Genomic DNA, 24113 nt, shown 5'->3' with positions numbered 1-24113 from the left:
CTGCCCAGCCTGCCACCTTGGAGTCAGCGGAGGACACTGGCATCGGGACAGGGACGTGCGGATGTTGGCCGTAATTTAGAAGGAACGGCGTCTGACCAGTGGAATCAGCCACTGCATTATTCAGGGCAAATTCAGCCCATGGTAGCAAGGATGCCCAGTCATCCTGCCTGGCCGAGACGAAATGCCGCAGGTATGTGACCAAGGTTTGTTTGGCTCTCTCAACCAAGCCATTCGTCTCGGGATGGTAAGCGGAGGACAGGTTTAGCTCAATGCTGAGTAGGCTGCAGAGCTCCCTCCAAAAACCCGGACGCGAACTGGGGACCTCGATCCCTAACAATCTTGTCTGGCATGCCATGCAGATGGAATACATGTTTTATGAACAGTGTGGCAAGACCACGAGCAGAAACAACCGCACGAGTGGCACCAGATGCACCATTTTAGAAAAATAGTCAGTGACCACCCAGATGACCGTACTGCCACTAGACTTGGGCAGGCCAACCACAAAATCCATGCCAACCATCTCCCAAGGTCTATCCGCCACCGGCAGAGGATACAATAACCCAGCCGGCCTCTGTCTAGAGGACCTATTCCGTGCACATGAGACGCATGCTTGTATGTATTCCTTAGTGTCTCGAGCCATGTGCGGCCACCAATACGACCTTGCCAGGAGTTCTGTGGTCCGCTTATTGCCAAAGTGACCACCCACCCTGGACGCGTGTGCCCAGGCGAGAACCTCCTGCCGTAGCTGAGGAGGCACAAAGATCTTGCCCGGTGGCACTGACTCGAGAGCAACTGGAGCCACGGTCGTAAAGCTCTCAGCATGACCGTTTTGGCAGTGGGTCAGTAATGGTGTGGGGTGGCATTTCTTTGGAGGTCCGCACAGCCCTCCATGTGCTTGCCAGAGGTAACCTGACTGCCATTAGGTACCGAGATGAGATCTCAGACCCCTTGTGAGACCATATGCTGGTGAGGTTGGCCCTGGGTTCCTCCTAATGTAGGACAATGCCAGACCCCATGTGGCTGGAGTGTGTCAGCAGTTCCTGCAAGATGAAGGCATTGAAGCTATGGACTGGCCCGCCCATTCCCCAGACCTGAATCAGATTGAGCACATCTGGGACATCATGTCTCGCTCCATCCACCAACGTCACGTTGCACCACAGACTGTCCAGGAGTTGGCAGATGCCAGGTCTGTGAGGAGATCCCACAGGAGACCATATGTCACCTCATCAGGAGCATGCCCAGGCATTGTATGGAGGTCATACAGGCATGTGGAGGCCACACACAATACTGAGCATCATTTTGACTTGTTTTAAGAACATTACATTCCACTTTAATTTTATGTGGGACTCCAAATCCAGGCCTCCATTGCTTAATAATTTTGATTTCCATTGATGTTTTTTGTGTGATTTTGTTGTCAGCACATTCAACTTTGTACAGAACAAAGTATTCAATGAGAATATTTCATTCATTCAGATCCAGGATGTGTTATTTGAGTGTTCCCTTTATTTTTTTGAGCAGTGTATATATATAGCCACACACACATGCATGTATATATATTACATAGTCTCCTTTATTATGTATATTGTTGTCCCTTATACAGTGCCCTATCTTGTTATATACAGTACTGTCCCTGACATATTGGATTATATAGAGCCTTGTTCTTTATTACATACGATCCTGACTTGTTAGCTGTATAATGCAATGATGGCTGATGGAGCATGGGAAAGCATCTTTTCTAATGGAGGAGCTGATGGACTGGTAGTCTGGTCACTGGCTGCTCCATCAGCAGTCATTTTTCTAAAAAGAGAGGGGACTATGTAATAAAAGAGGGCACTGTGAATAACAAAATTAACAAGAATACACTATGTAAGAGACAACACTATACATAACAGCAGAGGAAGATGCATAATAAAGGACGGCACCATATATAACTAGAGAGGATGGTACGTAATAAGGGACGGTGTTATACATAATAAAAGAGGAAACTGTTGTGAATTCACTTTCTGGCCTACCTCTGGTTGCTAGTGAAGGTAGTGAAGCAGGTTGCATTGACAGAGGAGTCGCGAGTTCTCTTTCCGGGCTCCCTCTGGTGGTTACAGGAGGTAATGGAGTTGATCTAATTGACAGAGGCCTGCCACCTGATAATGAGGCTGACGATTGGACATCTGGAGTCTATGACTCAATTTAAGACAGCCGACTCCCTCTATCCCTGCTGGTGATTTTTCCTGCCTACTGAGGTCTTAGTTTCCAGTTCAGTCCCTGGATGCTCAAGCTAAGTGTTCTTTGCTATTGTTCACATTTGATTTGGCTTTGTCTATTCAGTTTTGTGTGGTAAGCCAGCCCCGGCTGGGGCTGCGCTGAATAACAATCCTTATGTTACTGTTTGTGCCAGTTTGTTTTTTGTCCCTTATTAGATTGGCCTCTTTTTGTTCTGCTTTCAGAATATGCCAGAGTGCTGATATAGTGGGTGAAGTCTAGTGACTTCAGAGTTTTTTACTATCAGAAGTGTTGGACATTTTTTGCAGGGATTTTTGCATGATTGCAGACAGTGTCTTTCCTTTCCTGTCCTTTCTAGTTAGTGTGGGCCCCATCATTTGCTCAGCCTATTTTCCTACCTGTATTTGTGTTTTCATCTTGTCTCACCAACAATATATGTTTGGGGGCTATCTATTCCTTTGGGGTCTGCTCTGGGGCAGTTTAGATTTCCCCTTTTCTTGCTTTAGGCTTATTTAGTTCTCCGGCTGTGTCGAGGTGTCTAGAATCATCGTAGGTACGCTCCACGGCTACTGCTAGTTGTGTGGATAGGATCAGGGGTCTGCAATCTGCTTAGCTACCAACCTCTCTGGTTTCCTGTGGCTTAGCTTGGTCTTGTTTTCCTCCTCGGTGACCCAATCACAACAGGAAACCATAACTAAGGATGGTGTTATACAGAATTAGTGAATACACTATATACTATATACTAAGGGACTGTGTTAGACATTATAAGCGATAATAATGTCTTCCTCCACCTCCCCCTGTTTCCATCATAAGTCCTCGTTCCTCCCAACTCAATCCCCCACACCCCTCATTGTCCTCCTCCCCCCGCATCCCATTATTGTCCTCTCCCCCACCCGATCATTGCCCTCTTCACCACCTCCATCATTGCCTTCTCCCCACCACTATCATTGCTTTCTCCCCTGCCACCCCATCATTGCCCATTCCACCACCTCCATCATTTCCTCCTCCCCCACCACCCCATCATTGTCTCTTCCCCCACCACTCCCATTATTTCCCATTCCACCACCTCCATCATTTCCTCCTCCCCCACCATATCCATTATTGCCCTTTACACCACCACCATCATTGCTTTCTCCCCACCACCCCATAATCATTGCTTTTTCCCCCACCACCACATCATTGCCCTTTCCACCATCTCCATCAATTGCCTTCTCCCCTACCACCCCATCATTGCCCTCTCCATCACCCCCACCATTGCCCTTTCCACCATCTCCATCATTGCCTTCTCCTCTACCACCCCCATCATTGTCCCTTCACACCATCATTGCCTTCTCCCCATCATCCCCATCATTGCCTTATCCATCACTCCCATCATTGCCTTCTCCATCGCCCCATCATTGCCTTCTCTCCATTACCCCCAATATTGCCTCCTACCCCATCACCCCCATCATTGCCTTCTCCCCATCACCCCCATCATTGTCTTCTCCCCATCCCCCCAATTATTCCCCTCTCCTCCACCTACACACACACAGACACACACACAGCACCATTCACCTCTCTGCACATTCCCCCGCAGCACTATACATGCAAGCACACACACACCACCGCTCATCTGTACACACACACACACAACACACGTACATGCAAAACACACACAGCACCTCTCACCTGTCGCAGCATTGCCGTTGCAGGCTGCTTCCTCACTCTGGTACAGCTGGCCGCTGAATGATGACGTCATCCAGCGGCATTGCTGTCTGTGTCAGAGTCATGAAGCGCAGGCACTGGGCAGGAAGCAGGATGGATCCCTGCAGCTCCGCTCCTGCTATTTTCTCTTGTAGACAGAATCGCTCCCTGCCCACCGCACATGAGGGCAATCTGGCCAGAGGCCCCCCGGAGCCTCGGGCCCAGAGAAACAGGCCAGATTGCCCTCATTATTAGCCATCCTGCAGGGGCCCCCCTCCACCTCCGGGCCCCGGTGCAGTCTCACAGGCTGCACAGGTGGTATGTCTGCCCATGGGTAGTACCCACATCACCTTCATCCCATCTGTTCATCTTGGATGGCCTGAAGACAATGGAGGTCAAGGAGAAGAATGAAGAAGAGGAGGAGAAGGTGAACATTCATCCTCTTGGTGGGGGCAGGGATGTCTTGGCTACTGGCAGTGTTTATGTTCCTCTGCCTTTCCCATGACCCATGGGTTGCATGCAATTTAGCCAGCACTAGTTGCTGGTTGATCACCCTTCTATACCCATGCTACAAGTAGAACTGTCTATCTCTCTTTCCTGTGACGGAGATTTCCAATAAAATTTTGCAGTACCAGAAGGCGCTAAAGAATTATTTAAAAATATTCCCAGATGACAATGCTGGCAGCAGAGATCACGGTTTCTTGGACAGCCAAGAAGTAGAGATGAGTGAGACACATACCAGATGCAGCAAAGGCAGGGAAACACTATCAAAGGTCTGGGACAATTTTCTCATCTCATTGCCCAGGCCCTGATGCGCAGGTACTCTGACAAGGAGGGAAAAGTTTTGTAAGATACTGAAGTAGTACCTTGCTAACCACACCAGCATCCTCCGTGATTCCTTTGTGCCTTACAATAATTGGGTATCCAAGCTAGACATGTGCCATGAACCATCATTCTACGCCTTGGATGTCCTAGCCAGCTGTACCCACAGTTTTATCAGAGCAGGCTTTTAGTGCTGCCGAGTAGAGATGAGCGACTTTGCCTTTTTTTGGGTCGAGTCGGGTTTCACGAAATCCGACTTTCGCAAAAGTCGGGTCGAACGAAATCGGCCGATTATCGTGAAAAGTCGAAGGCCAACTGAAACACGAAACCCAATGCTAGTCAATGGGGAAGCAAAGTTGGCAGGGGGTGGAGGACAGGAAGCACACCTACAGTGCCCTTTTGAATGCCAAAAGCATCAATTCTGATTACTGAAGCATTTCAACCTTAATTTACTTCATAATACTAGTTACGCACTGAAAAATGGGGGTTATTTGGCTAAATTTGTGGGGGGGTAGGGCTGGTTCCAGGTTTTCATGTGCCATGGGCCTAAGAGCGCCCCATTAACACATACCACAACTCAAGATGCTCCGATACCGCAGAGAAATAGCGGCATAGTACAATGAAAAATACTTCACTTTTTACATCTCATGACTGATATCCATTTTTAATAGCTCCAAAAACGGACAGTATATTACTCAATACAATATTATGGCCACCACATAGTGCACTATACAGAGTAATGAGGCCCATATATTTCTCCATACAGAATCATTGGTCCCATATAATGTTTGAAACAGTATATGATGAGCTCCACATAATGCTACAGTATATGTTGGCCCCCATGGATGAAGCTGCACTGCCTTATGGGCCCAAATAATGCTCCATATATAATGGGCCCCATTTCTAATGCTCTAGTGTATAATGGGCCGTGTAAATGCTGCTCCAGTGTCTGATGTCCACCTTTGGAATGCTCCAGTGTATGGTGGGCCCCATCTATCATTCTCCAGAGTATAGTGCTCCCCAAAAATTGCTGTCCCAACATTGAAAACAATTAAATAAGTCTCCTCACTAGGGAATCCCTGTACTAGTCTGGGCGTACAGACGTGATGTCAATGCGCTCTCTGATCAGAATATCACTGTCAGGAAACGCGGAAGACGTCATGGCAGTGGAGCAGGGAGAGGTAAGTATTTCAACTTTGCAAGTGCTGTGATCCTGAGCAAGCAGGGGGGGCCCACTTGTTGGTGACGGCACTGGCAAAGGGCCCCTCATAGTACGGCAGTGTGTCTGACGGCGGGTGGGCCGAACCTGCACTTTCATCTGCACCTTCCTCTTTGTCACCGTGTAAGGTGGTACAGTATATGGGAAGGGTAACCTGAGTTTCATCAAGGTCAGATTCTGGCTGTGTAGAGTGTGAGGGGAATGTAGTGGTCTGGGTCAATGTACCAGCAAAATCATCTAGCAGTGGCTGGGCATCAGTGCACTTGTGGCACCCCCAGGAGTACTGTCGCCACAGTGGCATTACCTTCCTCCTAGGGAGTGTGATGTCATGCTTGGGAGCAACGAAGGATCTCTCTAGCAGTTAAACCAACACACAACACATTTCCTACTCCAGGCCAGCAGGGAGACCTCTGAACCTGACTGCTCAGGAGCTGCTCTCTGTGGTCGGGAGGAGGTAAGTTAGGGCAGTCTGTGAAGGGAAGGGGAAGTGTGTGGACGTGAGAAAGGGAGCTGGAGGTTGAGCAGAGTTAAGACTCACTCCTAGCTGGAGCGCATGGTCCGGATTCCGGTCTCCGAGTTTGTAGGGACACTGACGTTCCTGCAGCCAAAACTGGAGGAAGTAGCAGTTGTAAATGCTCTGTACACAACTAAGGCTCGGAGGCCCCCGCAGCGACTTGTGGGAGCCAGAAGAAAAAGGCTACGGCTGCCTGCCATATGAGAAAGTTCCAAAAGAGAGTCAACAGGGGGAACTTCATTGAACTCAGCACTGCGAGTACCTCAGATAAGCGCTAGAATGGAGGCCACACTACCTATCTGCAGAGAGAGAATTCCTAATTGGCTTCCAGGCTGACCAACTCCTTCTCCATCTGTACTCTGGGTCCTGGACGGCACTTACCAAGTACAGGTAAAGGAACTGCACGACTGTGTCTGTCATCTTTCTCCTGCTCCTGGCACACGGCTCTGCAACATCCTGCACTGCACACCATCTACCAACTCTTTCATCTGCCCTGCGACTACGGCCCTACCTGTGCAGGGCTTCTACATCTTAACTGCACCACAACATCTGTCCCAGAGAAGCGACACTGCAGCGCTGGTCAATCTAATCAGAAACCACAGGTGGCGTCACGTATCATTCACCTATAAACGTAATTCACCCCTTTGCAAGGACGCCCAGGGCCACGGAACGGGTCAACACCACAGTGACACATCCCTGTGAGACACCGGCCCGGTACCGATTAACCCCACTGCCCTGGCTGGCCACCCACACTCCATGTCAGATTCATCTTGGACTGGGGAATTCACGATTTGACTTGATAACCCAGGCATGGTATGATAGAAAGAGCTACATGGACTAATGTGAAGTGTGGCCTACTGCATCATTCACTTTGGGTGGGGGTGCAGGACACAAGGAAAGGGGTTCTTCCTGACCAGGAGCCAGCACTTGACGACTCAATGCTTGCATTTTTTGAAACTTCAGAAGAGGAGGGCATATTTGCTGGAGTCTGTTTCGGCAATGTAAGCCAAAACCAGTTCCTCATGCTCCGGCTTTAAAATCGGTTAACCTACTCCCAGAAAAACGTAGCCTTCCAGGCGTTCTGGAGCCAGACCATGATGCAGGCTCAACACCTCCTGCCTTAGCTGCTATTGTGCTTTTGCCACTACCAGCAGATGCACCACCACCATCAGCACCAGCTGGCCCCCCCACACCCACGTCCGCAGCCTCTTCCACCAAACTTCAAAATTTAGCACAAAATAACATCAGATATATAGCACTGTATCAGAAGCGTACAGCTCTATTCAGTCAAAGGATAATTGTCAATCTCCATATATATTCCATCAGTCACACAGAGACGCTACAGGCTCAGTATGGATTAGACAAGAATATAAAAAGTAGACAAAGTGTACAGTATCATCAGATAGCAGGTATACTGTATATAGCATAGTTTAAACATTAACAATGTATGTCTATATATCAGGAGTAGTGTTGAGCCACCCCGCTAGTGTTTTGGTTCATCGCACAGGAGGCAAGTTCGTCGAATCTTCGTCAAACCACATTGAAAACAATGGCAGGCAAACACAAACATATGCAAACACATTGAAAACGATTACAAAACACCTTAAAAGGTGTCCCAAAGCCGAAAAAATGCTCAGAAGACAAAAATTAACATTTGGAAAAGGTCAACTACATTTAGAAAAGAGGTGGAGGAGTAAAATGAGGAGGTGGAGGAGACACAGATATAGGCTTGTCATGCCCTTATGAAGTCTAGAAAGGCTGGAATAAAAATGTAAAATACAAACCCAAAAAAAAAATTCTGAAATCGAACACGATCATATACCGTCGGACTTCCCACCAATAAATTATGCTAACTGACGATCGGGCGGCGTTATTCTCACGAACCTCCAAAAAGCGTCCATGAAGGCAAAGTGTTTGCTTTCCGGGGGTAGTATGATTGCAAAGCTGAACCTTAAAGGAATGTCCAAAAGGGCAGCACCAGGAGTGGAGCCTGCGGCTTAATTGGACTCCACCCGGGAAACCACAACCATGCCACCTCAAGAAAAGATGCACACCTTGAAAGTTTTGTCGATTCTGTGTGTGGTGTGGTATGCCCGTTTGTAGTTGTGCTAGTGATTTGTCAGCTTTATCCCATTAACAAATGAGACTCCGACATGCCCCCGCGGTACGCGTCAAACTTACTAGAGGGATATGCGAGGCTCTGGCACGCGAGATTGAGCAATAACAGGTCTATCATGGCCTTACATGTCCGGGGCTGCATGCGTGCTACACTGAAAGGACCAGCTTTTGTCGCTTACAGGTGCAGATAACCCGCTGAACACCGTTAGTGATGGGGATCTGTGATTCCAATTATTCCCCGCCAACGATGATTTCCCAGTAAGTGCAGGTCAACCGCAATTCCTGAATTAGGCCTAACCGGCATTCCTGAAAAAATGCAAAAAAAAAGTGTCCAAACCACAGGTGCTGTAGCTTGCTTATCAGCTCGGCAGCCATTCTCAGGCCCAGTATGGATTCGACAAGATTCTAGAAAGTTGATAAAGGGTACAGTTTCACCGGATAACACGTATATATGTTGCATAGTTTACACATTAAAAACCTATGTCTATATATCAGGAGGCAGGCTCAGACTGTCTCAGGCCCAGTATGGATTAGACGTGATTGGACAAAGGTGAGAAAGGTTACCATATCACTGGATAACAGGTATGTATAGCACAGTTTACACATTAAAAATATATGTCTATAGATCAGGAGGCAGACTCAGATGTTCTCAGGTCCAGTGTTATGAATGAGTCACCGTAGGAGGCAAAAACAGAAATGCTAGCTAAGTCCTGAAAACCAGAGAAGTTGGCAACTATCATATTGCAGACCCCTGAACCTATCAACACAACTAGCAGTAGCCGTGGGGGGTTCCTACGATGACCTAGACCCCTCGATCACAGCCGGAGAGATACATAGGCCTAAAGAAGGAAAGGGGAAATCTAACTGCCCCAGAGCAGACCCCTAAGCAATAGGCAGCCCCCACATATAATGACGGTGAAGCAAGATGAAAACACTTACACAGACAGAAAGACAGGCTGAGCAAAGACGGGGCCCAAAAACTACCTAGATAGGAACGGATAGGAAGTCTGCTGTCTGCAATCTGCCAAAACCCTATCAGAGACAAAAGCCAACAAGCTGATATAAAAATGGCCCTGAAGCAACTAAGCTTCAAAAACTAAATCAGCACTTAGGAACTTTCAGAAGACAGAGCTCAAGGAACACTGCACACTCCAGCAGGGAATGGCAGAATCCAAAAAGCAAGAAAAACAAAAACAAATCTTAGATGCAAAAAGGCAAAACAGAAAACTTAGCTTTAGGAGAGCAGGAATCAGACTGGTGTCCAAGAGTCCACAGAGAAATCAACCGCAGGGCAGAAAGGGCGTAGGCTGCCTTAAATCCAGTCAGTGACTCCACTCAGCCAATCGTCTTCATTAGTCCCAGGTGCCTGATAATCAGGCTCACTACCTTCCTTCACTAGAATAGGGAGTTCACCAGGCCTCAGTGACGGAGGGGAAAATGAACTCACAACAGTCCAGTATGGATTTGACTAGATTGTACAAAGTTGAGAAAGGGTACATTATCACTGGATAGGAGGTATATATAGCATAGTTTAAACATTTAAAATCTCCGTGTTCTCAGTATGGATTAGACAACAATCTAAAAAGTCGAAAAAAGGAAATGTATTTGAAGCGTACACCAGTATACACTTTTGGTGGTATTTTTTAATCTTCATATATATTTCTGTCTCAGTAAGAAAGTCCAGACTCTCTGCAATAGGAAATGAGATGCATACAATTACTGACATAAAGTTTATGATTGCAGAAATCTAGGAATTACTATTCACGGGAAAAACTTCCGTCACAATTCTCAGAGGCGATGCTGACCCTCAATTAATTAGTGTGTGGAGACAGCAAAAACCTTTCTTTGTGAAGAAAGTGTTGCTGTATCGCAGTACCGTTTATCCCATCGCCGTTACTCAAATCCATCAAATTTTGATCACAGGGAGAGATGTAAGCGTGGTGCTCACTGCCTATCATGATCTGTCACGTAACTTTGGACTGCAAAACACAGAAGCCACAGGCCGTAGGCAATTCGATTGGATTGGCATGAGAGGGCACATTTAAAAATGTGCGCTGGAATGTCCCATGTCTGTGGGTAGGAAAACTGTGAAAGCGGATGAGAAACCACCACTGCATCTCATTGTGAGTCGACGTCCATAAGAAATGGAAGCTATTGATCATCTGAAGCTAGAGCCCGACCAGCGGGACAGGGCATAGCTACATCTTAACCATCTTCTTCTATCAGTTCACCAAATATGTAGTGGCAGTCCCAGTGAAGGATTTGACAGCCCAGACTACACAGCGGAGGAGCAGGGAAAGGTAAACATTGCAAATGCTGGGGCCCTGCCCAAGCAAGGGGGGCCCACTCGTGGGCATCGGTACTGGCACTGGGCCCCTCATAGTACGGCGGTGTGTCTGATGGCGGGTGTGCACCCCCACCGTCAAAAACACTTGATTGCACTATGAGGGACCCTGTGGCAGTGCCCGTGCCCAATAGTCGGCCCACCCACCTGTCCAGGGCAACAGCACTCGCACGGTTGCATGCACTAGGTGGTGACCCCGGGCACGGGGAGAGGAGGCAGCCAAGTTAGGGAGGTTTACAAAATGGCATATGTTGATGTGGGACATTCACCTGCTGCTAAAGGCGAAATTGGTCAAGTCCCAGGAAGAGGAGGACCAAAGAAAGGCTTTTTTCTGGCAACCTATGTGTCATCAGGGTAAGGTGTGACAAAATCCTTGGAAACCCATGCATGGTTCATTTTAATGAAGGTTAGATCATCCACATTTTGAGTCGAGAGACGGATCCTTTTTTCTGTCAGGATTGATCCAGCAGCACTGAAGACTCTTTCCGATAGCACACTTGCAGCTGGGCAAGCGAGCTCCTGTAAGGCATATTGTGCCAATTCAGGCCAGTTGTCCAGTTTAGCGGCCCAATAGTCAAATGGGAATGACCTGTGAGGGAGAACATCGATATGGGAGGAGAAGTAGTTTGTAACCATAGTTGACAAGTGCTGTCTCCTGTCACTTTCAATCGATGCAGTATTACCAGTCATGTGAGCGGGACTTGAAAAATCAGTCCACAACATGGCCATGAAACCCCTGTCTCCAACGCCACTTCTGATGTGTACACCACCAACACCTCTTACAAGCTGCCCCCGGCCCCTATGGCTCGTGTGAGAATCATCACCGCTGCTGTGTGCTGCAAATGCCTCAACCAACTGGTTTACCAGAGTTGCTTGTTAGCCAATATTAGGTCAAGGTTCTCCTGTGGCATGATGTTTTGGAATTTGCCTTTATAGCGTGGATCCAGGATGCTGGCCAACCAGTAGTCGTCATCGTTCATCATTTTGGCCATGCGGGGGACCCTTTTTAGGATCTGCAAGGCATAATCTGACATGTGGGCCAATGTTCCAGGTGTCAATGATGCACTGCGAGTGCTGGGTGGAGGAGCACTTTTTGGCAAATCCACATCCCTCCAGTCACGCACAAACCCTGTACCAGACCTTGCCATGCCAACATTTTCTCTTGCCCCACGAGAAGCATCCTCGTCCCCTAAATAAACATCCCCATCATCATCCTCCTCCTCCTCTTCCTCTTCTTCCTCCACCTCGTCCAGGAGAGTTCCCGGAGCAGACAATGGCTGACTGTCATCAAGGCTTCCCTCCTCCTCTTCCTCATCATCCTCAGCTGCAGACGCCTGCTCCTTAATGTGCGTCAAAGTTTGCATGAGCAGACGCATAAGTGGGATGCTCATGCTTATGATGGCGTCATCTGCACTTACCAGCCGTGTGCATTCCTCAAAACACTGAAGGACTTTACAGAGGTCTTTCAGCTTCGACCACTGCACATCTGTCAACTTCATGTCTGCCCTCAAAGTGCCTGCCCGTGTATCCTCCCACAAATGCATTACGGCCTGCCTCTGTTCGCACAGCCGCTCAACCATGTGCAGGGTGGAGTTCCACCTTGTTGCAATGTCGATAATTAGGCGGTACTTGGGAAGGTGGAGCAATCGCTGCAGCTTCTGCATACGACTGGAGTGTACTGGCGACCAGCGGATGTGCGAGCACAGTCTTCGGACCTTCTGGAGCAGGCCTGTTAACTCTGGAGTTTTGAAAGGGCTATGGCTGCCATCACCGCTGTCCCCTGTGGACCCTGCATCCACCACATTAACCCAGTGCGCAGTGATGGACACGTAACGGCCCTGGCCATGCCTACTGCACCATGCATCAGTTGTGAGGTGCACCATTCCACTCACTGATTGCTTGAGTGCATGTACAATGCGATATTTCACATGAAGGTGGAGGGCTGGGATGGCTTTGCGAGAAAAGAAGTGGCGACTGGGTAGGTCATAGCGTGGTACTGTGTAGGCCATAAGTTCGCGGAAAGCTACGCTTTCAACCAACCGATAGGGCATCATCTCTAACGAGATTAGTTTGGCAATGTGGGCGTTCAAACCCAGTGTACGCAGATGAGAGGATGAGTACTTTCTTGTCCTACTCATAGTCTCAGGTAGGGTGAGCTGGACTTGAGAGCTTCATATGGTCGAACTAGCGGTGGACATGGCGGACTGAGAGAGGGTTGATGATGGTGATGGAGTTGGTGTTCTTTCTGATGGCCTAGATTCAGTCTTTCGTTGCAATAACAGTGTGATTCCCTGACTGATTGGCCCTTGTGATGACAACTCAACATTTGCTGCTGATGGTGTGCTAACCGGTGGGCTTACAGTGGGGGAAACAATGTAGTGTTGCTGACTACCTTCTTTGGGAGCAGTTGCACATGTGGTACATGAGTTTTGGTAGTCCATCCACACTTGCAAGTGCATGGTGGTTAAATGTCTTAGCATGCAACCGGCATTCAAATTTCTCAGATTTTTCCCTCGGCTAAAGGTCTTTGCACACTTCTTACATATAACCTTTGCCTGATCATTAGGATTTTGTTCAAAAAAGTGCCACACTGCACTCTTCCTGGGCCCTCTTCCTGGGCCTTGCACGCTGTGCTATTTTGACCGTCTGGCCAAGCTGTCCTGCAACTCTTTTGGCTTTTGTAACCTGTTTTTGGACTGCTCCGGGCCTGCCAGATAACAGCTGTTGTGATGTCGATGCCCGCTGCAGATGCTCCTCCTCCTCTTCTGAGCTATTGGCAGCGGCACACTCTTCCCCCATTGGATGCCAATCTGGGTCAACAACTGGGTCATCCATCACCTCCTCTTCAATGTCTTGTGCACCTTCCTCTGTGTCACCGTGTATGGTGGTATAGTATGCGGGAAGGGGCACCTGAGTTTCATCAGGGTCAGATTCTGCCTCAGTACACTGCGAGGACAATGTAGTGCTCTGAGTGAATGTACAGCAGAATCATCTATCAGTGGCTGTGCATCAGTGCACTCCATGTCAGATTCATGTAGATGGTGAACTTGGCTGAAGCCAACTAGTGCTTGAAGCGCTCTGTTACTGCCCAGACTATGGCAAGGAACTCCAGCTTAATGAAACTGTATTTGTCGGGGTTCCTCTCAGTGGGACGAAGCTTCCTGCTGGTGTAGGCAATCACTCTCTCTCTCTGCTTTCTGCACTCGTGACAGCACTGCTCCCAATCCCACATTGCTGGCGTCAGTGTAAAGTACAAATGGTTGGTCATAGTCAGGGTAGGCCAGGACCTCATCTCCTGTGAGGGCCAATTTCAACTTGGTGAAGGACTCTTCTATCCTTTTTTTCCACTTGAATGGAAGATTTTGGTTCTTGGTCTTCTTGGATTCGCCCACTAGAAGATTTTGCAGCGGTGCTACTATCTTGGTGAAGTCCTTGATAAATCTTCGGTAGTAGCCTACTAACCCAAGAAATTGCCTCAGTTCATGAATAGTGCTGGGTCTTTGCCAGTCCCGGATAACGGTGACTTTGTCAGGATCGGGTGCCACACCTTCCACGCTCACCACATGGCCTAGGTACAGCACCTTGGGTTTCAAAAGGTGACATTTGGACGGTTTTATTTTCAGGCCAAAGTTTGACAAGGTTTCGAACACCTCAGCTAGGTGCTTCAAAATGGTCTTCGTAGGTTTTGGAGAAGACGATGATGTCATCCAGGTACAGCAGAATGGTTTAAAGTTTTTATGTCCAAGGCAGCATTCCATTAACCGCTGAAATGTTCCTGGTGCATTGCTGAGCCCGAACGGCATGTAGTTAAACTCGCAGAGGCCCAATGGTGTTGTAAGCGCCATCTTCTCTTTGTCTGGTATTGCCACAGGAACCTGCCAATACCCACTGGTGAGATCTAAGGTAGAGAAATAATTAGCAGTTCTCAGTGCAGCGAGTAAATCCTCAAGTCTAGGCAATGGGTACGCGTCTTTATGTGTAATACTGTTAATCCGCCTGTAGTCTACACACATTCTCATAGCACCATCTTTCTTCTTAACGAGCACTAATGGAGCTGCCCAGGGGCTACAGCTATCTCTGATTACCCCAGCCTCCTTCATCTCTCGTAACATACTCTTGGCACATTGGTAGTGTGCTGGGGGTACATGCCAGTGTCTCTTTTTAATGGGTGGATGATCTCCGGTGGGGATATGATGTTGAACCTCTTTTGCCTGCCCAAAATCTAGAGGATGCTTGCTGAATACCCGTTCAAATTCTCGAGCCACCCGGTAAGCCACATGCTTTTGGTTTGAAGGGGTGGAGTCAGTGCCTACGTGGAACTGCTGACATCTATCCTCCTGTTGCCCTCCAGAGCCATTCTCTTCCACCTTGTCAGACGGAAGCAAGGGTTCTAGTGTCTCGATTGCATTATTACTGACGGTGAACAATTTAGCAAAGGTGGCATACCGGGGTAATTGGACCTCTCTCTCCCCACAATTTAAGATGCGTATTGGTACTCTCCCCTTGCGGACATCAACTACCCCTCTGGCTGTCAGGATAGTGGGCCTACTATCAGAGTACATGGGTTTCACCCGGGCTTGGTAGTCTTGACCCCTTAGGTCTATTGCTGCCTGACACCAAATTAACATTTCCCTTCTGGGAGGTACTGCAATGGGAAGGATCACTTACTCTGACACTGCCGACTTCTCCACCAGACAGCTCTACCTGTTGTCTCTGCATCAGGGCTCTGATCTCCTTTTGCAGAACCCGCTGCTGACTGGAGCTGGCGGTCTCGGCTACCTGTTGTAACAAAACAATAATTTCTCCAAGACAATTTTCAACTACATTAGTGCCTAAAGTGATCATAGGATGGCATTCTCGTTTGTCAATATCAAGTATAATCAAACCTTGCGATTGCAATTCTACTCGGCCAATCTTGATGCTCACCTCTTTATATCCCATCTGAGGCAAGGGCTGACCATTGCTGGGAAAAATGGCAAGGTCTTTATCTGGGCTATGAGTAATGTCTGAATCTGCCCAGTACTGCTTAAAAAGAACTTATAGTATTGTTGTCACTTGGGAACCGGTGTCCAGTAAAGCGTTCATCGGAAAATCGTCAATCACAACAGGCAAGACTGGTGGTCCTCCTACATACTTGTCTCGCCAATTTGGTGGGCCTGGTCGTCTTACTCCTGGGGGATGGCCCTTTGCCCCAGGGGTTGCTTGTTTAAATGACAGGATCTTGCTAGGTGTCCCGCCTTGTTGCATCGTTGACAGATGGGCTGTCCTTCCTCGTCGTTACGATCGTTGTCTCTTCCTCTGGTCGGTGGGATCCTCTTCTGCTATCGCCACGGGACGTCTTCTGGACTGGAGGCCAGCTGGATCTTCTTATTTGGAGTCACTTGCAGGGACTGCACAGTTTTTGTGAGTGTAGCCACACTTTTAGATAGTTCCTTGACTTGGAGACGTAAGTCTGCAGCAGAATCCTTATCTTGGGACAGCTCGTCAGTCTCAATAGGGGTCTTTGGAAAGGATGCTGTCTCCTGCTGGTATGTAATTGCAGGATGCTTAGAGGGCTCTGTGCAGCTAGGATTTGGTTCACGTAGCACCCGGATGGCTCTATCCTTAAAGTGTGCAGAGTCCAATTCAGGATTTTGTAGGGCCATTATGCACAGCTGTGTCCTTTGGTTGTTAGACTGGAGTCCCTCTATGAACTGCTCTGTTAATAATCTATCTTCATCTTGCACACTCTCAGGATCAACCTGTTTTACAGCCCGCAGTGCCGCCTGAAGATTAAGGGCATAGTCCCGTATACAGTCCTGCACTCTCTGTTTGCTCCCAAAAAATCTCATTTTTATCTCTGTTGCAGTACGGGTATCAAAAGTGTCTTTCAGTCTGGCTAAGATTTGTTTGACAGTTCTTTTATCAGTGTCTGGCCAGGACTTTACTTCCCTCTGAGCAGCACCAGTTAATTGGCCAATGAGGATACTGACTTTTTGGCTTTCTGACAGGGGGTACACTTTGAACAAACTACATAGTCTTTCTTTAAAATCGCTCAGGGTGTGCGACTCCCCTGAGTACTGTGGTAACCAGGCTGCTCCTGGTATATATGGCATTGATAGCGGCATTATCGAGGCTGCGGCTGCGACCGTCGCTGAATCTTCACTAGTGTTGAGCATTCCGATACCGCAAGTATCGGGTATCGGCCGATACTTGCTGTATCGGAATTCCGATACCGACTTCCGATATTTTTTCAATATCGGAAGTCGGCATCGGAATCGGAAGTTCAAAGTTGATTGACAGCCGAAATGACGTCATCATGATGCGCGGTGTGTGCGCATCATGATGCGCCGTCATTTCGGGCCTTCCGGGGGTCTCTGCCGGCCTGCCGGGGGGCTGTGTGGACTGCCCGGGGTCTGTACCAGCCTGCCGGGGGGCTGTGCCGGCCTGCCGGTGGTCTGTGCACCTTGTGGGGGTCTGTACCGGCCTGCCGGGGGTCTGTGCACCCTGTGGGGGTCTGTACCGGCCTGCCGGGGGGCTGTGCCGGCCTGCCGGGGGGCTGTGCTGATGTCCGGGGGTCTGTGCAAGCATCGTCCGATGGGACTATAAGTCCCATCTGGCGATGCCTGCTACCATGACAGTGATTGACACATTAGCCAATGATAGGACAGTTGTAGTCCCATCATCCGGCTAATGTGTTAAATGTTAAAAAAAACAAAAATACTACATACATACTACATACATACTACATGCATGCTACATACATACTACATGCTACATACATACTACATATATACTACATGCATGCTACATACATACTGCATGCTACATACATACTACATACATACTACATACATACCACATATATACTACATACATACTACATGCATGCTACATACATACCACATACATACTACATACATACTACATACATACCACATATATACTACATACACTACATGCATGCTACATACATACTACATACATACTACATACATACTACATGCATGCTACATACATAACACATATATACTACATGCATGCTACAAACATACTACATGCTACATACATACTACATATATACTACATACATACTACATACATACTACATGCATGCTACATACATACTACATGCTACATACATACTACATATATACTACATGCATGCTACATACATACTACATGCTACATACATACTACATATATACTACATACATACTACATACATACTACATGCATGCTACATACATACTACATGCTACATACATACTACATATATACTACATGCATGCTACATGCTACATACATACTACATATATACTACATACATACTACATACATACTACATACATGCTACATACATACTGCATGCTACATACATACTACATACATACTACATACATACCACATATATACTACATACATACTACATGCATGCTACATACATACCACATACATACTACATACATACTACATACATACTACATGCATGCTACATACATAACACATATATACTACATGCATGCTACATACATACTACATGCTACATACATACCACATACATACTACATACATACTACATGCATGCTACATACATACTACATGCTACATACATACTACATATATACTACATGCATGCTACATACATACTACATGCTACATACATACTACATATATACTACATACATACTACATACAGTACATACTACATGCATGCTACATACATACTGCATGCTACATGCATGCTACATACATACTACATACATACTACATGCTACATACATACCACATATATACTACATACATACTACATACAATACATTCATACAATACATACATAGACATACAGTACATATAACATAGAGTAACATACTTACCAATACTTGTCACATTGTTCCCCGAAGCCATTGTCTTTTACGGAATAAATATTAACATAACAAACCACAAAAATACTCACCCACGATCCGAAGCAGTCCACGAGTGTGTCCCACGACGATCTTGGGTAGAGAACGGCAGCATCAGCTGATGCTGCCGTTCTCTACGGGCTGCAGGAATCCAATGATGGAAGGTAGGTATCCTTCCGCACTGTATTCCTCCGCCACTTAAAAAAAAAAAAGTCCCTAGTCTCACTTTATGCCATTGCTGCGTGGGAAATTCCCACACAGCAATGGCATATAGTGAGACTAGGGACTCTTTTTTTTTTAAGTGGCGGAGGAATACAGTGCGGAAGGATACCTACCTTCCGTCATTGGATTCCTGCAGCCCGTAGAGAACGGCAGCATCAGCTGATGCTGCCGTTCTCTACCCAAGATCGTCGTGGGACACACTCGTGGACTGCTTCGGATCGTGGGTGAGTATTTTTGTGGTTTGTTATGTTAATATTTATTCCATAAAAGACAATGGCTTCGGGGAACAATGTGACAAGTATTGGTAAGTATGTTACTCTATGTTATATGTACTGTATGTCTATGTATGTATTGTATGAATGTATTGTATGCAGTATGTATGTAGTATATATGTGGTATGTATGTAGCATGTAGTATGTATGTAGTATGTATGTAGCATGCATGTAGCATGCAGTATGTATGTAGCATGCATGTAGTATATATGTAGTATGTATGTGGTATGTATGTAGCATGTAGTATGTATGTAGCATGCATGTAGTATGTATGTAGTATGTATGTAGTATATATGTAGTATGTATGTAGCATGTAGTATGTATTTAGCATGCATGTAGCATGTAGCATGCATGTAGTATGTATGTAGTATGTATGTAGCATGTAGTATGTATGTAGCATGCATGTAGTATATATGTAGTATGTATGTAGCATGTAGTATGTATGTAGCATGCATGTAGTATGTATGTGGTATGTATGTAGCATGTAGTATGTATGTAGCATGCATGTAGTATATATGTGTTATGTATGTAGCATGTAGCAAGCATGTAGCATGCATGTAGTATGTATGTAGTATGTATGTGGTATGTATGTAGCATGTAGCATGCATGTAGTATGTATGTAGTATATATGTGGTATGTATGTAGCATGTAGTATGTATGTAGTATGTATGTAGCATGCATGTAGCATGCAGTATGTATGTAGCATGCATGTAGTATATATGTAGTATGTATGTGGTATGTATGTAGCATGTAGTATGTATGTAGCATGCATGTAGTATGTATGTAGTATGTATGTAGTATATATGTAGTATGTATGTAGCATGTAGTATGTATGTAGCATGCATGTAGCATGTAGCATGCATGTAGTATGTATGTAGTATGTATGTAGCATGTAGTATGTATGTAGCATGCATGTAGTATATATGTAGTATGTATGTAGCATGTAGTATGTATGTAGCATGCATGTAGTATGTATGTGGTATGTATGTAGCATGTAGTATGTATGTAGCATGCATGTAGTATATATGTGTTATGTATGTAGCATGTAGCATGCATGTAGCATGCATGTAGTATGTATGTAGTATGTATGTGGTATGTATGTAGCATGTAGCATGCATGTAGTATGTATGTAGTATATATGTGGTATGTATGTAGCATGTAGTATGTATGTAGCATGCAGTATGTATGTAGCATGCATGTAGTATATATGTAGTATGTATTTAGCATATATGTAGTATGTATGTAGCATGTAGTATGTATGTAGCATGCAGTATGCATGTAGCATGCATGTAGTATATATGTAGTATGTATGTAGCATATATGTAGTATGTATGTAGCATGTAGTATATATGTAGTATGCATGTTGCATGCATGTAGTATATATGTAGTATGTATGTTGCATGTAGTATATATGTAGTATGCATGTTGCATGCATGTAGTATATATGTAGTATGTATGTTGCATGTAGTATATATGTAGTATGTATGTTGCATGTAGTATATATGTAGTATGAATGTAGCATGTATGTAGTATGTAGTATGAATGTAGCATGTATGTAGTATGCATGTTGTATGTATGTAGCATGTATGTAGCATGTAATTTTTTTATTTATTATTTATTTTTACATTCAACACATTAGCCGGATGATGGGACTACTACTGTCCCATCATTGGCTAATGTGTCAATCACTGTCATGGTAGCAGGCATCGCCCGATGGGACTTGTAGTCCCATCGGACGATGCCTGCACAGACCCCCGAAGCCTGCACAGACCACCGGCAGGCCGGCACAGCCCACCGGCAGGCCCGCACAGCCCACCGGAGCCTGCACAGACCACCGGCAGGCCGGCACAGCCCCCCGGCAGGCCGACACAGCCCACCGGAGCCTGCACAAACCACCGGCAGGCCGGCACAGCCCACCGGAGCCTGCACAGACCACCGGGCAGGCCGGCACAGCCCCCCGAAAGGCCCGTACAGACCCCAGAGAGGCTGTACAAGGCAAAAACAGGGTTTTTCTTATTCCGATACCGGAAGTCCCATAGACTTGAATGGGACTTCCGGTATCGGAATCGGCGATACCGATACTTTTTTTTAAGATCGGCCGATCCATTCCGATCCGATACTTTGAAGTATCGGACGGTATCGCTCAACTCTAATCTTCACCCGAGTTGGGCATTTTTCTTCCTGTTTTTCACTTGCTCACAATAGAGCGCAGCTCCAGCTTCACTGGCACGCCACTCTCTGCTTGCACGCACTGTGTGACGCAGTTTGGGCAGTTACTTGAAAGCTCAGTCAAATCTTTAGCACTCAGTTTAATTTAAGTCTATGGCACACAGTACCCAGCTTTGCCAGGCTCCTTGCACCCAACTTTGCTAGGCTCGCTAGATCCTGTTCGTGACGCCATTCGGAGCACTCCGCTGGGCCTGGGGGTACTCGGTACCGGGCCCGTCGACCTCAATGGGGGACGGTGTCACGGCGGCGGCGACCCGGTCTGTGGTCCAGTGGTGTCCAGTAATAAAATAGAGGAAAGCTGTGTGGTATTTATGTGGTTAAAATGAAGATAAAGTTTATAGATGGTTAAATACGTGACGCCACCTGTGGTATTCTGGTCAGAGGTGACCAGCGCTGCGGTGTTGTTCCCCTGAGACTGTTGGTGTGTCGCAGCTGAGGTAAAAATAGCTCTCCACAAGTAGAGCAATAGTCCCAGGGAAAAGATGTTAAATTAATAGTAAAAATGGCTGTGAACGTTGGGGTGCAGAGAAATGAGAGAAAGACACAGAGAGGTGCAGTTTCCTTACCTTTTACTGGTAATTGGCTGTAGTCCAGAGTACCACATACAGGTGATGGAATGAGTCCGGCTCGCCTGGAGGCATTCAGGGGAGCCACCTTACCAGGTGAGGATTTAGGACATTCCTTCTGTGCTTTGTGTGTGGGTCTCCACTGTTTATAACTATGCTGTGACCCTCAATTGCGTGATGATTTCACTAACCTGTATGGCTGTCAGCATGAGCCTATTCCACGGGTACCGTCCTTTTCACCATCGGCCCCGGGCTCCTTATCCGCTGCCATGCCCTCAGGTGTTCAATGTCGCACAGAAATTTACAATTCCCTGTACTTTCAGATCCGGCGATCAGAACATCCAGCTCCTGACCACCAAAGAATCTGACGTCCCTTTTCTCCCTATTAGCGCTTTGCTCTGAGGTCTGCTATCTGCAGTTTTAGCTTCCCAGAGCCTCTCTGTTTCTGCTCATGTCCTTTCCCTCTTCACAGATCAGCTGTCTGTCTTGAACTCCTCTCAGATCAGCTCCCTTCTGAACTGACTGGACCTTCCAAAAAGATCTTCTTACCTCACGGTTTTTAACTGCCTTGTCATTTCTCCTCACAGCTCACAGCTGCCCTCGTTTCCATGACAACCCCCTCAGCTGACTTCTAGCTGACTCACCAACCCCCTCTGCTGGCCAGAATTACTAAGGCATCTCCCTTTTCTGACCTGCAGCAGGAATTGTGATTTAATCTATGCTACCTGGCATGGGGGTCCCTTTTCTGCCTCCAAGCATGACTTCACCTCTTAGAGGGAGGCGATGTCACTGTGACAATCGGACTCTGGGGTGTCACATTTGTGGCACGCATCAGCAACTGGCCCCCCACCGGGTATTGGTGATCGTGCAGGAATGTCCTGGGCCATTTTTTGATCGTTGGTCTCCCACTGGCCAGCACGCATCGTGAGTGGCAGTGGGAGACCAACGATCAATGAGCTCCCAGCGCTGTAAGCAGACACTGGGAGCTGGTATCAAGGGTAAATAGCGGGTTACTAAGCGCGTGCGTCGCTTAGTTTCCCGCTGTGTACCCCGGATACCAGCGTGCTCGTGCTGGGAGCTGGTATCCAAGGTAAACAGCGGGTAACTAAGTGCTGCGCGTGCTTAGTTACCTGCTATTTACCCTGGATACCAGCGTCCACGCTGGTCCTAATCGCTGGTGAGTCTGCCTGTTTGACAGCTCACCAGCGATCATGTAGCGACACACCAGCGATACTGACCAGGTCGTATCATTGTTGGGGTAGCTGGAGCGTCATTTAGTGTAACGGGACCCTAAGTCAGGGTAGCTCATTTCAATGCTGTGAAAAAAGGATAAAAGGATGTAGCAGATAAAAAAAGGCAATGCAGAGTTTCATCCACAAGAGGAGATGGCTATCAGTAGAGATGAATGGATCATTTCAAACTCTTCAAATTTTTCCCCAAAATTTCAATTTGCAGCAAACAGATTTGCCTGATTTACAGAATTAAATAGCCTCTAGTTGCCTGGAAAAAATGCATGGAACACTGTGAGTTTCTCTTGGTGTCAATTCAACATGTTTTGAGCTGTGTAATGCAAACACAATCTTTTTAATGTTCAAATCTCTTCAACATATCTTTATAGAGTAAATCTTTTCATTTATTTCAAGTCTGCATTTGGTTTGCTAATTAAAAAAATATTAGGCAATTGCAAAGGCTTTTTATCAAGCTGTCCAAAAATTATCCTAATTTTTTCTAAAATTTTTTGAATGTGAAGAAGTTATGGCTTCTCAACCTGAAATAAAAATGTTTGCTTTTTTAAAGGTCTGCAACTAATTTGCTAATTACAAAATGACCAGGCAGTTACAAACACTTTCTATCAAGCAGTTCTAAAATTATCCCCTTCTTAATGAAACACAGTGGTCAAGACAGAATATATGTGGCTGTTGTGGCTGTGCAGGGGCTGTCGCAGAAAAAGCATGGTAGAGAGCTAGGACAGGACAAGCAAGGAGATGCTTGGCAGTTTAGGGAGTGCAGCAACACATGAAAAA

The sequence above is a fragment of the Dendrobates tinctorius genome, unplaced genomic scaffold, assembly GCF_039654945.1.
Source record: "Dendrobates tinctorius isolate UK_male_01 unplaced genomic scaffold, ASM3965494v1 ptg000079l, whole genome shotgun sequence".
NCBI classification, from domain to species: domain Eukaryota; kingdom Metazoa; phylum Chordata; class Amphibia; order Anura; family Dendrobatidae; genus Dendrobates; species Dendrobates tinctorius.
The sequence above is the reverse complement of the archived record's forward strand: the minus strand, read 5'-3'. Positions refer to the sequence as shown.